Here is a 16,426-nt window from a genome sequence, read left to right as displayed (position 1 = left end):
GGGCCCTGCTCGCGTAAATCCGCCCGGTTTTGGGCGGATTTACGCGAGCAGGGCTCTGAAAATCCGCCCCAATGCGCGTAATCCCCGAAAACCTAAACCAAACCCCCCCTGCGCGCACCAAACCTATCTTGCATAGGGATGTGAATCGTGTCCTCGATCGTCTTAACGATCGATTTCGGCTGGGAGGGGGAGGGAATCGTATTGTTGCCGTTTGGGGGGGTAAAATATCGTGAAAAATCGTGAAAAATCGTGAAAAATCTAAAAATCTAAAAATCGCAAAACCGGCACATTAAAACCCCCTAAAACCCACCCCCGACCCTTTAAATTAAATCCCCCACCCTCCCAAACCCCCCCCAAATGACTTAAATAACCTGCGGGTCCAGCGGCGGTCCGGAACAGCAGTGGTCCGGAACGGGCTCCTGCTCCTGAATCTTGTTGTCTTCAGCCGGCGCCATTTTCCAAAATGGCGCCGAAAAATGGCGGCGGCCATAGACGAACACGATTGGACGGCAGGAGGTCCTTCCGGACCCCCGCTGGACTTTTGGCAAGTCTCGTGGGGGTCAGGAGGCCCCCCACAAGCTGGCCAAAAGTTCCTGGAGGTCCAGCGGGGGTCAGGGAGCGATTTCCCGCTGCGAATCGTTTTCGTACGGAAAATGGCGCCGGCAGGAGATCGACTGCAGGAGGTCGTTCAGCGAGGGTTCCGGCGACTCGCTGAACAACCTCCTGCAGTCGATCTCCTGCCGGCGCCATTTTCCGTACGAAAACGATTCGCGGCAGGAAATCGCTCCCTGACCCCCGCTGGACCTCCAGGAACTTTTGGCCAGCTTGTGGGGGGCCTCCTGACCCCCACGAGACTTGCCAAAAGTCCAGCGGGGGTCCGGAAGGACCTCCTGCCGTCCAATCGTGTTCGTCTATGGCCGCCGCCATTTTTCGGCGCCATTTTGGAAAATGGCGCCGGCTGAAGACAACAAGATTCAGGAGCAGGAGCCCGTTCCGGACCGCTGCCGTTCCGGACCGCCGCTGGACCCGCAGGTTATTTAAGTCATTGGGGGGGGGTTCGAGAGGGTGGGGGATTTAATTTAAAGGGTCGGGGGTGGGTTTTAGGGGGTTTTAGTGTGCCGGCTCACGATTCTAACGATTTATAACGATAAATCGTTAGAATCTCTATTGTATTGTGTTCCATAACGGTTTAAGACGATATTAAAATTATCGGACGATAATTTTAATCGTCCTAAAACGATTCACATCCCTAATCTTGCATAGGCTCGGTGGTGCGCACAAGCCCCGGGACACACGCAAGCCCTGGCACGTGCAAGCCCCGGGACACGCGTAAGTCCCATGGCTTTCCTGGGGGGGAGCGTGTCGCGGCCATCACGTTATCGTGGGCATTCCGTGGGCGTGGCCACGGCCTCCGGACCAGCCCCCAGACCAGACCATGGCGCGCCTGCAGCCGGCCCGGCGTGCGCAAGTTACGCCTGCCTTGGGCAGGTGTAACTTTTGTGATAAAGGTGGGGGGGGGATTAGTTAGGGCCGGGGGGCGGGTTAGTTAGGGGAAGGGAGGGGAAGGTGTGGGGGATGGAAGGTGCGTATCTGTTAAAATCCCGTGTACTCTTGTTTGCGCCTGGTGCACAAACAAAAGTATGTGTGTGCATAAATTTGTAAAATCTACCCCATAGGAAGGAGATGAGAGGCTGTGGGGCAGATGGACATTAGGTCTTCCATGGAGACAGCCTCAGAAGAAGATGAAGCAGAGCTCCTGATTCCTGCAGCCATTAAGTGAAGCTGATGCCTTAGATGATTAAAAGAAAAGTACTTTGCGCTGGCATTTAAAGAAGTTGTGACGTTGAAGGGCTTAGGCAAACTTTACTGGAGTTCAGACATTTAGAAAGAAAGGGAATATAATGTTTGGAGAATCTCCTTTTTTATATCTGGTGAAAAATACACGGGGGAGGTTGATTTAAAGGAAACACCTTGTACTTTTGAATATAAGCAGCCATGTGAGGTTTGCTTTGTGAGAGGAAAGCCTGGGACATCGTAGGTTAAAGGTCAGGGAAATGAGAATGGCCATCCCCCCTGAAAGACTGCAGCACTGCTGAGAGATAACCTTATTTATTTATTTATTTGTATTTATTTGTCAGTTTTCTATACTGTCAGTCTAAATAAATACAATCTTAATGGTTTACAATACAATAACATATAAAATAAAAGCATTAATACACCAATTAAGATAAATTCAAAGGAAGATGTTACAGCCCCGGTCGCCTGCACTGCGACCGGGTCCTTACCTTCCCCGCGGGTCTCCCCTCAGCACCGCGAGCCGTGCGATCCCGGGCTGGCCTGGCCGCATGGCAGCGGCGTCCTCCTCATTGAGACGCCGGCAAGGCCCGACGGTAGCTCCTCCCCCTGCAGGGGAATGTGCGTGCGCGAGGGCAGTCCTTTTAAGGGTCCAGCACCCGGAAGTGCTGAACCGCCCTCTCTCTGACATCAGCCCCGGCGGCGGATTTAAACTCGCAGCTTTCTCGCTTGCCTTGCCTTGCAACATGGTCGCTCCTAGGAGGGTTAGTTGCAGTTCCTGATTCCGGTTACCAGTTCCTGTGCTCCTGTTTTCTTCTGACTTGATTCCTGCTGCCTGCCTTGACCACGGTTTGTCTTCACGCTTCTGATTCCTGCTGCCTGCCTTGACTACGGTTGGACCTCACGCTTCTGTTTCCTGCTGCCTGCCCTGATCCTCGCTCCGTTCCGGGTTTCCCTTCACGTCTGCGACTCTCCTAAGTCCCAGCGGTCCGGGTTCCTACAGGCTCCTCCTGGGGGAACCTCGGACTTCCAGGGCGAAGCCACCTAAGCCCTAGCGACCCGGGCCTCAACAGCTCCTCTGGTGGGGTCTCGGGTTTCCAGGTGAAGATCCATCGTCAGCGGTGTGTGTCTGCCTTCCGACCATCCCTCTCCACCGGTCGGTCCAAGGATCCACTTCTGACGTTAACAGTTTGCAAGGCCATGGATCCGGCAGACCTCGCCAGCCTGCAGGCTATTCCAGGACTTGCCCAGCGCCTGGTGCAACAACAGCAGGTACTGGATTCTTTGGCTGCCACCGTGGAACGGTTGGCTACTCGCATGGACTCTGAACCCTCGGCGTCGGCTCCGGTTCCGGTATCCGCACCGGCACCTGTGGTGACGCTCCACACCCCCACGCAGCTTCCGGCTCCATCACGTTTTGCAGGGGATTCTAAGGCCTGCCGCAGCTTCCTGAATCAATGCTTCGTACGGTTTGCCCTGCTGCCCAACCAGTTTCCTTCGGATGGCATTAAGGTGGCCTACATTTTTTCGCTGCTTGATGGTCGAGCCTTGAACTGGGCGTCTCCCATGTGGGACAAAAATGATCCCGCTCTGAGTGACCTGAACAGATTCGTGGAGGACTTCAGAGCAGCCTTCGACGAACCTGCACGCCAGGCCTCCGCAACCTCAGAGCTGCTCCAACTCCGGCAGGGTACACGAACCCTAGCTGACTACGCTTTGGAATTCCGCACACTCGCCCTAGAGGTTGGTTGGGGCGACGATGCTCTTTGAGGTGTTTTCCTGGAGGGTCTGGCGGCTAGAATTAAGGATGAGCTGGTGGCTCACGACCTCCCGGAGGACCTTAATTCTCTCATTGAAGTGGCAGGTCGCATTGATCGACGTCTTCAACAAAGAGCTAAGGAGGGGCGTCCTCCCCGTCGCTGTGCTCCCTTGTCACCGGCCACCTCTAGACCATCAAATTCCAGGTCTCGTACCACCAGTACCCCTGCGGAGCCCTCCACGGAGGAACCCATGCAGTTAGGAAGATCCGCCTTGTCCCCAGAAGAAAGGCAACGCCGCCGGGACTTAAAGTTATGCCTTTATTGTGGAGGGAAGGGTCATTTCTTGGCCCAATGCAAGGAACGGGCAGAAAACTCCCGCGCCTAGGGGTAAGGGAGGAGGTTTCCCTAGGCTGTCTTAATGCAACTCCTCAATGTACAGTACCAATAACCTTAAGGTACCCGGGCGGTTCCTTCAAGACGCAAGCCCTCATTGACTCCGGGGCAGGAGGGAACTTTATCACTAAGGACTTGGTGCAACGACTTCAGCTCTCCACGCAACTTCGGGAACCACCCTTACGAGTCACTTCTATCCAGGGTACACCACTTTCTGGTAGCATTTCTACTATTACCACGCCTCTCATCCTCCAGACTGGGCTGCTCCATACGGAGAGGATTTTATTTCTGATTTTGGAAAAATCCATACACCCTGTGGTCCTCGGATTACCCTGGCTCCAACTACACTCCCCGGAGATCCGATGGGACAATTTACAAATCACTCGATGGAGTCCACAGTGTTTCCGCTCCTGCATCCAATCCCTTAGGGGGCAGCAAATACCCCTAGCACATACGGATATCAGACTTCGGCTTCCGTTCCCGTACCAAGATTTCGCCGATGTATTCTCTAAAGAAAAGGCGGAATTACTGCCACAACATCGTCCTTTTGATTATGCAATCGAACTGCTTCCTGGCTCTACTCCTCCTCGGGGAAGAGTGTATCCTCTATCTCAGCCCAAAACTCGGGCCATGTCGGAGTACATCACCAAGAACCTCGCTAAGGGGTTTATTCGTCCCTCGAAGTCTCCTGCAGGGGCAGGCTTCTTCTTTGTGGCAAAAAAGGATGGGTCCTTGAGACTGTGTATAGACTATCGCGGACTCAATGCCATAACCAAAAAGAATCGCTACCCACTGCCTTTAATCCCTGAGCTGTTGAACAAACTCCAGGGAGCACAGGTATTTACTAAGTTGGACTTACGGGGAGCCTACAACTTGGTCCGTATCCGTCCCAGGGATGAATTGAAGACCGCTTTCAACACCCGGGACGGACACTACGAGTACTTAGTAATGCCATTCGGTCTATGTAACGCTCCCGCTGTGTTTCAACACTTAATGAATGAGATCCTTCGGGAATTTCTGCATTCATGCGTCATAGTATACCTGGATGACGTCCTCATCTACTCTCCAGATCTGATCTCTCACCGGCGACACGTTCGACAGGTACTCCAGATTCTTCGGGATCATCGCTTGTTTGCAAAACTTGAGAAATGTCTCTTTGAACAAGACTCTATGCCCTTCTTAGGGTATATCGTTTACGAATGGACCCCAGCAAAGTATCCGCCATCCGGAATTGGCCTCGGCCGGTAGGTCTGAAGGCTTTGCAACGCTTTTTAGGTTTTGCAAATTTCTTCCGGCACTTCATCCCACAGTATTCCCGGATGGTGGCACCGCTCACCACCCTGACCAAGAAGGGCGCGGACACTCGAGTCTGGCCTACCGAGGCTTGTAAAGCTTTTGAGGATTTAAAGGAGGCCTTCCTCCAAGACACTTGCTTACGACATCCGGACCCAACACAGCCTTTCTTCGTGGAGGTGGATGCCTCCAACATAGCTGTAGGGGCGGTCCTCTCTCAAAAGTCCAGTTCTGGTCATCTATTTCCTTGCTCCTATTTCTCCAAAAAGTTTACACCAGCCGAGAACAACTATGGAATAGGGGACAAGGAGTTACTTGCGATCAAATTAGCTCTGGAGGAGTGGAGGCAATGGCTGGAGGGAGCTCTTCATCCGGTTACGGTCTACACCGACCATAAAAATTTGGAGTTCCTGAATCAAGCTCAGCGACTTAACCCCAGACAGGCGTGATGGTCACTTTTTTTCAGTCAGTTCGACTTCATCCTCAAGTACCGATCAGCATCAAAGAACGTCTGGGCGGATGCCTTGTCTCGTAACGATATTCAGGAGGAGAGGGAAGAGTCACCTCAATACATCATCGATCCTGCCAAGATCCAGTTAGCTAGTACCGTTGTGTCCTCTTTGGGGCGGATAGTTGTTCCCCGCAGGGACTGCAGGAGGGTCCTCGCTTGGGCTCATGACTCCCTCTCTGGGGGTCATGCCGGCAGAGAGAGGACACTTGATCTTCTGAACCGCTATTACTGGTGGCCCAAGGTGCGCCAGGACGTACGCCTGTACGTGGACTCTTGCCCCGTCTGTGCTAGGCAGAAGCCTCTCAGCGGCCGACCGTGGGGTCTCCTTCAGCCACTACCTATATCCACTGAGCCATGGACCCATATCGCTACTGATTTCGTGGTGGATCTACCCCCTTCCGAGGGCAACACCGTAATATGGGTAACAGTGGATCGCTTCTCCAAGATTGTTCAACTCGTACTTCTACCTAAGCTACCTTCGGCACCTGAGCTGGCCCTCCTTTTCACACAACACATCTTTCGGGCTCATGGGCTCCCGCAAAGCATCGTTTCTGACAGGGGCCCTCAATTCACCGCTCGGTTTTGGCGAGCCATCTGCAAGAAGTTCGGGGTGCAGTTGAATCTGTCCACTGCATTCCATCCACAGAGTAATGGACAAACTGAACGAATGAATAGGTCTTTGAAGACCTTCCTCCGAAGCTTTATCTCTGAGAAAGGAAACAACTGGGTTTCCCTCCTTCCCTGGGCCGAGTTTGCCTACAATAATCACACTCACTCAGTAACCGGACAATCACCTTTCCAGACGGTATTTGGATGCCATCCGAGACTGCCGGTTCCTATCCCTGTTACGGTTCCTTCACCGGCGGCGCTGTCGGTGGCTCATCAGATTCATCATCTCTGGAAAACTATTCAGCAGCGACTCGCATCATCCGCAGAGAAGGCACAAAGATGTGCCAATCGCCATCGACGACCAGCGCCAGTATTCTTACCTGGTACCAAGGTCTGGTTAAGTACCAAGAATCTCCACTTGCCAGGCCGCTCTCGGAAATTGGCATCCAGATACTGTGGTCCATTCTCAGTAGCGGAGCGAATAGGGTTAGTCTCCTACAGACTTCGACTGCCCTCATCTCTACGTATTCACAACGTGTTCCACGTATCTCTACTAAAGCCTGTGGTGCTTTCCCGTTTTCATCACCCTTCTACTGATACCGTATCATCCGGCTCGGCTGAAGAGCCTACTTATCAGGTACGAGAGGTTCTGGACGTGCGTTTCCACGCTCGTCGCTGGGAATATCTGCTGGCATGGGAGGGTTGTGGTCCTGAGGAAGATTCTTGGGAGCCCGCCCAAAATATTTTAGACAAGTCACTGCTACTTCAGTTCCATCAGGACAATCCCGGGAAACCGGGACCTCTAAAGAGGGGGCGTAAGAGAGGGGGTACTGTTACATAGAAACATAGAAACATAGAAATGACGGCAGAAGAAGACCAAATGGCCCATCCAGTCTGCCCAGCAAGCTTCACACACTTTTTTCTCTCATTCTTATCTGTTTCTCTTAGCTCTTGGTTCTATTTCCTTTCCACCCCCACCATTAATGTAGAAAGCAGTGATGGAGCTGCATCCAAGTGAATATCTAGCTGATAAGTTAGGGGTAGTAGGGTAGTAACCGCCGCAATAAGCAAGCTACACCCATGCTTATTTGTTTTACTCAGACTATGTTATACAGCCCTTATTGGTTGTTTATCTTCTCCCCTGCCGTTGAAGCAGGGAGCTATGCTGGATATGCTTGAGGTATCAGTTTATTCTTCTCCCATGCTGTTGAAGCAGAGAGCCATGCTGGATATGCATCAAAAGTGAAGTATCAGGCACATTTGGTTTGGGGTAGTAACTGCCGTAACAAGCCAGCTACTCCCCGCTTTGTGAGTGTGAACCCTTTTTTCTTCTCCCCTGCCGTTGAAGCAGGGAGCTATGCTGGATATGCGTGAAGTATCAGTTTTTTCTTCTCCCCTGCCGTTGAAGCAGAGAACTATGCTGTATATGCATAGAAATAGAAGTAACAGGCTTATTTGGTTTGGGGTAGTAACCGCCGTAACAAGCCAGCTACTCCCCCCTTTGTGAGTGCAGATCCTTTATTCCACATTTCCTCTTGCTGTTGAAGCTAGAACGATGTTGGAGTCACAGTAAGCATGTGTACGTTTATTGAATAAGGGTATTGTCTCCAGGCAGTAGCCATCATTCTGGTGAGTCACCCACTCTTCATTGGTGGCCTCTTGACTTTATGGATCCACAGTGTTTATCCCACGCCCCTTTGAAGTCCTTCACAGTTCTGGTCTTCACCACATCCTCCGGAAGGGCATTCCAGGCATCCACCACCCTCTCCGTGAAGAAATACTTCCTAACATTGGTTCTGAATCTTCCTCCCTGGAGCTTCAAATCGTGACCCCTGGTTCTGCTGATTTTTTTCCTACGGAAAAGGTTTGTCGTTGTCTTTGGATCATTAAAACCTTTCAAGTATCTGAAAGTCTGTATCATATCGTTACAGCTCCGGTCACCTGCACAGCGACCGGGTCCTTACCTTCCCCGCGGGTCTCCCCTCAGCGCTGCGAGCCGTGCGATCCCGGGCTGGTCTGGCCGCATGGCAGCGGCGTCCTCCTCGTGGAGACGCCGGCAAGGCCCGACGGTAGCTCCTCCCCCTGCAGGGGAACGCGCGTGCGCGAGGGCAGTCCTTTTAAGGGTACAGCACCCGGAAGTGCTGAACCGCCCTCTCTCTGACGTCAGCCCCAGCGGGGGATTTAAACTCGCAGCTTTCTCTCTTGCCTTGCCTTGCAACGCGGTCGCTCCTAGGAGGGTTAGTTGCAGTTCCTGATTCCGGTTACCAGTTCCTGTGCTCCTGTTTTCTTCTGACTTGATTCCTGCTGCCTGTCTTGACCACGGTTGGACCTCAGCTTCTGTTTCCTGCTGCCTGCCCTGATCCTCGCTCCGTTCCGGGTTTCCCTTCACGTCTGCGACTCTCCTAAGTCCCAGCGGTCCGGGTTCCTACAGGCTCCTCCTGGGGGAACCTCGGACTTCCAGGGCGAAGCCACCTAAGCCCTAGCGACCCGGGCCTCAACAGCTCCTCTGGTGGGGTCTCGGGTTTCCAGGTGAAGATCCATCGTCAGCGGTGTGTGTCTGCCTTCCGACCATCCCTCTCCACCGGTCGGTCCAAGGATCCACTTCTGACGTTAACAGAAGATACATCAGATTAGAAATCTAAAATAATATCAGTTAAAATGAAAATTAAAAGCTTTATTTGCCCATTTGTGGAGCTATTCTCTGTCCTTAATTGCCATTTAACCTCAGTTATCATACGCCCTTTTGAAAAGTCAGGTTTTAAGATCTTTTTTAAACTTTGCTTATTCTTTTTGAAGCCTCAGTTTGCCAGGAGCAGATTCCATAATTTCAGACCCGCTATCGATAAAGCTCTTTCCCTGACCTCTGATAAGTGTGCAGTTCGAATCGACAGCAGACCTTTGTTTGCTGACCTTAGATTCCTTTCTGGTACGTGGAAGTGAAGGGCAGCGTTTAACCACTCTAAGGATTTCATTAATACAGGAAGGTTTTTTGCCTGGGATAATCTAGTGGTGGAGCCAGAGCTCTTTTTTTTTTTTTTTGGGGGGGGGGGGTCCAAGGTTAACATGGGTGGGCTGGAGACATACAGGTCTGAGCCCTCTTGGTTGTAATCTTATCCATAAATAATGCTTTAGGGGTTGAGTTTCAAAACTGTGTGTGCATCCAAGTGCGTGTGGTTCCCGGCGCGCGTACATGGATGCCCCGATTTTAACATCCATGTGCGCATGTGTGGTCGGACCACGATTCACATGCACAGGGGCGGGAATTTTCAAATTACACATGGCAATGCAATCACCCTTTTCTCCAGTTCCCTCCCAGTCTGCCAGCCTTCATCCCACCCTTCCCCTCCCAGCCCAGACTATGCCCCTCTCAGCCAACCCCTTTCTCAGGGCCTGGCACTTCTGTGCGTAACGAGGGTTACATGCGTGGCCGGGCATGTTCTAAAATGTGCACACTGTGCGCAAGGCCAAGCCATGCGGGTAACCCCTATTTTTTAAGCGTGCAGCCCTTTGAAAATTAACATTTGAGTGCATCCTACAAAGAATTTCTAAGTAGGCTACAACAGCTGTTATGCATCATGTGAAACTTTAAAATATTTTAAATTAATTATTTCAAGCACTTACCAACATTAAAAATCATATTAATCTGTATTAATTTTATTGTAGTTTATAAATGCATAAGAATATCATATAAAAAGCAAAGAACATAAGCATCAGATCCAATCAAACAAGTAATAAAACAAATATCAATGTATTCTTTCATGAATCCACTTTCCAGAAAAGCAGAGATAATCATAACTACAATAAAATAGCACTAATCATAATCATTAGAACAAGTGCAGAGCAGAACTAGGACAGATGACAATTCACACATATCCAGCATAGCCCTCTGCTTCAACGGCAGGGGAGGAAGTTTGACAATTCACGCATATCCAGCATAGCCCTCTGCTTCAACGGCAGGGGAGCAAGACTGATACTTCACTTTCAAAGCATAGCCAGCATGGCTCTCTGCTTCAATGGCAGGGGGGAATGAAGAAAGGTGGATCTATATTCAGGCAACAATCAACAAGGACTGAATTACATAGTCTGAATAAACAGATAAGCATGGGTATAGCTTGCTTATTGCAGTGGTTAAATCCCCTAACTAAATTAAACTATTTCACTTAGATGCAGGTCCAACACTGCTCTCTACATTAATGGCGGGGGTGGAAGTGAAATAGAATAAAAAAAAGGTTACTAAGAGCCAAGAGAAACAGATAAGTATGTGAGAGAAAAAAAAAGTGCAAAAGATTGCTTGGCAGACTGGATGGGCCGTTTGGTCTTCTGCCATCATTTCTATGTTTCTATATTACAACCCAACATGCAAAAGAAAAACAAATTCAAATTCTGGTATCACCTCAGCAAGACAAAATCCTTCCATTGCTAAAAACTTTGGGGTCAGTTTTTATACCCACACTCATAGGGATGCACCGATTTTATAACATGTACACCAGTGCGCATGTTATTTTATTTATTTATTTAACTGTTTTTATATACCGACATTCGATCGAGATATCATATCGGTTCACATGAAACAATAAACTAATAAGGCATGAGGACTGCTTATTTTACATTGAAACTAGGTAACTTACATTATAACATGGCAACTTACATGGTAACTAGGTAACTTACTAGGTATCTAGGTAATTTACATTGTACATGGTGACTTACATAATGATTGAGGAATAGGGTGTATAATGAGAGGAAACGATGTGGGTAGAAATTATACATTACGTGAAATTCATGAGAAAATGCATTTGCTCGTGATGAGACAATTTAGTTAAAGACAGTAATAATTAAAATGAGGCACTTTATCAAATGGATGTATCAGGAACATTTCAGTTGAAGATCATAATAGTTAGGACGAGGGAAGGATATCGGGGAGGAGACCAAGGTGGATCCATGAGGGTTATGTGTCAGGGGGGAATGTTTTTCTGAAGAGCCAGGTTTTGAGTTGTTTTTTGAAGGCTTGGGTGGAGGGTTCGTTTCTGAGGAGGGGTGGGAGGGTGTTCCAGAGGGAGGGGCTGGCCACAGATATGTCTCGTTTTCGGGTGGAGGAGAGGTGTGCATTTTTTGCGCTGGGAACGATGAGTAGGCCAGTGTCAGAGGATCTAAGGTTTCTATGGGAGGAGTATGGGCGGATGGCGGTGTTTAGCCAGTTCATCTCTTTGTTAATTTTTTTGTGTATGAGGGTTAGGGTTTTATATTGTATCCTTTGGGCGATAGGCAGCCAGTGGAGTTCTTTTAGTGTGGGTGTGATGTGGTTGCATTTTTTTAAGTTGGTGATGGACCTGGCAGCTGCGTTTTGCAGTAATTGGAGGGGTCGGATTGTAGTTTCGGGTAGTCCAAGGAGTAGGGCATTGCAGTAATCCAACTTGGCAAATATAATTGATTGAAGTACTGCCCGAAAATCTTGTGTGTGTAGTAGGGGTTTGAGCTTTTTTAGGGTTTGCAGTTTAAAGAATCCATCTTTGATGATATTAGAGATGTGATGTTTGAGGTTGAGTTTGTCGTCTATAGTTACTCCTAGGTTTCTTGTGGCTGGTGTGAGATGTGCCTCTGCGTTGGTATAGGTGCCGAGGTTGATGGGGGCTGAGATGAAGTCATTGGAGATACGCAGGATTTCGGTCTTGTTTTGGTTGAGGCATAGTGATAGGTGGGATAGCATTTGAGTGATCTCTATGCTGAGATGGTGCCATTTCTTTAGGCATTCTTCGATGGATTTATTTATGGGGAGTAAGATTTGTATATCGTCAGCGTATACCAGATAGGTGACATCTAAATTTGAGAGGAACTTGCAGAGGGGGAGGAGGTAGATGTTAAATAGGGTGGAGGAGAGTGATGAGCCTTGTGGTACACCATGTGTAAACGTTATTCTGGAGGATTCGGATGCCTTTATCTTGACGTTGCATGTTCTGTTCTGAAGATATGACTCGAACCATTTGATTGTGTTGTCTCGTAGCCCTATCTCTGTTAGTCTTAAGAGGAGTGTTTTGTGATTGATGGTGTCGAAGGCAGCGGATACGTCGAGGAGAATCAGAAGGTATGACTGACCGCCATCTAGTCCTCTGATGATGGTGTCTGTGAGAGTGAGGAGGAGGGTTTCGGTGCTAAATAGTTTTCTGAAACTGTGCTGTGCAGGTAGTAGGATGTTATGGTTGTCAAGGTGCTCCGTGAGTTGATTATTGACAGTTTTTTCCAGGATCTTTGCTATAAATGGAAGGTTGGAGACTGGTCTGTAATTGGCTGGGTCAGATTTGCTGAGTTGAGGTTTCTTGAGGATGGGTTTCACTACTGCGTTTTTGAGTTTGTCTGGGAATATTCCTTGTTCGAGTGACAAATTGATGATTTTGGTTATGGGTTTGGTGATGATGTTGCTGATAAGTTTTAAGGTTTTGATGGGGATGGGGTCTAATGGGTGAGAGGCGGGGTTGGTTCTTTTTATGATGGATTCTATTTCTGTTGAGGCCACAGGGGCAAAATGTGACCATGTTGAGTTGAGTGGGAGGGTTTCCGTTGTTGCCGGGTGAGTTGTGGGGGTTGGTGGAATCTTGGATATCATGTTGTTTACTTTGTCTTTGAAGAATTGCGCTAGCTCTTCACTGGAGATGGAGGGGATGTCAGCGGCTGAGTCGTTTGGTGTTGAATTGGTTAGGTCTTTGACGTAGAAGAAGAGGGTCCTGGGGTTGAATTGATATTCGTGTATCTTTGTTGCATAGTAATTTCGCTTTGCCGTGTTGAGCTCCGTGGTATATTTGTGCAGGAGTGATCTATATTTGTTTTTCAGTTCTGGTGTTGGGGATCTTCTCCATTTTTTTTCGGTTTGTCTTAGGTTTTGTTTCAGTTTTTTTAGGTCTGGGGTATACCATGGGGATTTGTTTTTTGTAGAGGTATTAATTTCTTTTCTTACTGTGGGGCATAGGGTTTTGGCTAAGTTGTCGTTGATGGATATCCAGGAGTTTGTGGCAGAGTTGGCGTCATCTTTGTTAAGGGTCTTTAGGGCTTCAGGTAGCTGTTGGGCGAGATCGTCGCTAGAGCAGGGCTTAAAAAATTCGATGATTTGCTTTTCCATTTTGGTGGGGGGTGCTTGAATCTGGAGCTTGGCTTTGATGAGGTGGTGGTCAGACCATGGGGTTGGGGTGGTAGATGGTGTGCCTATGGTGGTTATTTTGCTGTTAATGAATAGTAGGTCAAGTGTGTGACTGGATGTTTGGGTGGGGGTGTTGATGATTTGGGAGAATCCAATGGCTGACATGGTGGAGAGGAGGAGATTGCAGGTGTGGGAGAGGGGGGTGGTGTCTATGTGGAGATTGAAATCCCCCAGTATAATGGCCGGTTCCTGTAGGTTGATGTGGGAGGTTATGGCTTCGATTAAGGGGAGAGGTTGTGTTGGAGTAGACCGGGGAGTGCGTAGAGAAGGAGTATTTGGAGGGTTTTTGATTTGTATAGGTTGGTCTCAAAAGGGGGTGGTAGGTTCAAAGCGTGTGAAGTGAATTTATGTTTTTTGTGTGCTAAGAAGAGGAGGCCGCCTCCTTTTTTCTTAGGTCTGGGTATTGAGAAGATGTTGTAGTTACTTCTGGGTAGTTGGTTTAGGAGTACGGAATCGGTGTTTTTTAGCCAGGATTCAGTAATGCAGAAGATGTCGGGTATGGAGTCTAGGAGCAAGTCGTGTATGATGGGGATTTTTTTGGTGATGGATTGGGTGTTCAGTAGGAAAAGTGTGATCATTGTGATAGCAGACCAGATGATGTTGGGGTTGAGGGAGATGTTGGAAAGGCTTCTGAAAGGACGTGCTTTTTGTGTGGAGGGGAGTTGTTGGTGGCGATGCGGGATCTTGGGGATGTGGTGTGAGGTGGACATTGTGGGTGAGGGGGAGAGTGGGAAGTGGGTTAGGTTGGGATATTGTGTTATATGATATAAAATCCAATGGCCATGCACATGTGTGGGTGGCCTGTGACTCGTGTGTGCAGGGGCTGGGATTCTAGCAAAATACGCATGGCGCTGCAATCAGGCCTCCCCCAGTTCCCTCCCAGTCCAATTAAGGAGCGGCCTTGGTGGGAACTTTCCTATCCTTAACCCTACCTTTCCTACTTCTTCCCCTCTCTTCCTCGACCCCTAACCTAACCCTACCTATCCCTAATTTTTTTATTTTAATACTTACTGCTTCCTGGGACCAGAAGTAATCTCTGTGCACTGGCCAGCTGCCTGCACGTGGTTGCCTGGGACAGTGGCTAATGGTGCTCCTAGCGCACCCCCCCCCAGTCCACCCCCTCCCTGCCCAGACCATGCCCCTCGGCTTGCCCCTTTTGAAGGCCACGGTACTTCGGCAGATAATGGGCCACATGCATAAAAAAGAGGCCTTGTACAGCGCGTACAAGGCCTCTTTCTTATGCATGTGGTCCTTTTAAAGTCAAGTCGTTTCTGAAGTAATAAACCCTTGCAAATAAAAAAGATATCAAGAACCTTACCATTCCATACAATCACAGCACTGACTCTCAGGCATCAAACAGCACTCTTATTTATAAAAGGCAGCAATACAAATATCACACCAGGCCAAGAACACTAATACACCACCTAGTAGGCAAAGTGAACAAGCTGGACAGCCTGGTACAAATCCCTACAGAGAAAATACACAAGAGCAGAACACAGGCCAACCCTTATCTAATAGAGAAATAGCAACTGCAAATTAGAAACCAAAAAATGCAGACAAAACCAAAACAGAAAGCCTGAGAAATAAGACTGAACAGTGGAACTCTAAAGAAACAGCTAAAAAATAATTTCTTTATTTTTTTACCTTTGCCTGACATTTTCATTTTTCTATCTGTTGGTCCTGGTCTCTTTTTTCTACTTTCCCCTTACCAGTCTTGTCCTAATTCTATCTCCAGGGTCAGTCTTCTCTATTTCTTCTCTCTTCTCCTTTCTTCTTCCCTCACACTCTCTCTCTCTCTCTCACTCACTCTCACATGTTCTTTCTTTTCTCACAAACAGGCTCCCACTCTCCTAATAATTCCCAACATATTGGGGCGGATTTTCAGAGCCCTGCTCGCCTAAATCCGCCCAAAACCGGGCGGATTTAGGCAAGCAGGGCCCTGCGCGCCGGTATGCCTACATTCAAAGAGGCCTACCGGCGCGCGCAGACCGCGGGACTCGCGTAAGTCCCGGGGTTTTCGGAGGGGGGCGTGTCGGGGGCGGGCCCGGTCGTCGCGGCGTTTCGGGGGCGTGTCGGCAGCGTTTTGGGGGCGGGTACAGGGGCGTGGCTACGGCCCGGGGCAGTCCGGGGGTGTGGCCGCGCCCTCCGTACCCGCCCCCAGGTTGCGGCCCGGCGCGCAGGAGGCCCGCTCGCGGGCCTCCTGCGCGCCGGGCCTCCTGGAGGAGTAAATCCCCGGAGAAAGGTAAGGGGGAGGTGTAGACAGGGCCGGGAGAGTGGGTTAGGTAGAGGAAGGGAGGGGAAGGTGAGGGGAGGGCGTTAGAGGATTCCCTCCAAGGCCGCTCCGATTTCGGAGCGGCCTTGGAGGGAACGGGGGTAGGCTGCGCGGCTCGGCGCGCGCCGGCTATACGAAATCGATAGCCTTGCGCTCGCCGATCCAGGTTTTTAGCAGATACGCGCGGCTCTGCGCGTATCTACTAAAATCCAGCGTACTTTTGTTTGCGCCTGGAGCGCAAACAAAAGTAGGCCTATTCGCGCTGTTTAAAAATCTACCCCATTGTTTTCTTTTTTGACTGATGCCACACACTGAACAGATTATTTCCAAGTATTTTCCATTATGATGCCCAAGCCCTTTTCATGGATGGTATCTCCTAATATGGAATCTAACATCTCTTACTTTCACATAACACACACACACACACACACACACACACACAGACTCTCACTCTCACACACATTTCCTCACACACACACACAGAGGTTCTCACTCTCAGGTTCCAACACACAACATAGACCCTCCCCCCATTCTCACTCATCTCACACCCACCCACCTATACTCTCATACACACACACACACACACACAAGAGAAATGTCTCAGTCAT

The sequence above is a fragment of the Rhinatrema bivittatum genome, chromosome 16 (genome assembly GCF_901001135.1).
Source record: "Rhinatrema bivittatum chromosome 16, aRhiBiv1.1, whole genome shotgun sequence".
Lineage (NCBI taxonomy): Eukaryota > Metazoa > Chordata > Amphibia > Gymnophiona > Rhinatrematidae > Rhinatrema > Rhinatrema bivittatum.
This window is presented reverse-complemented; position numbering follows the sequence as displayed.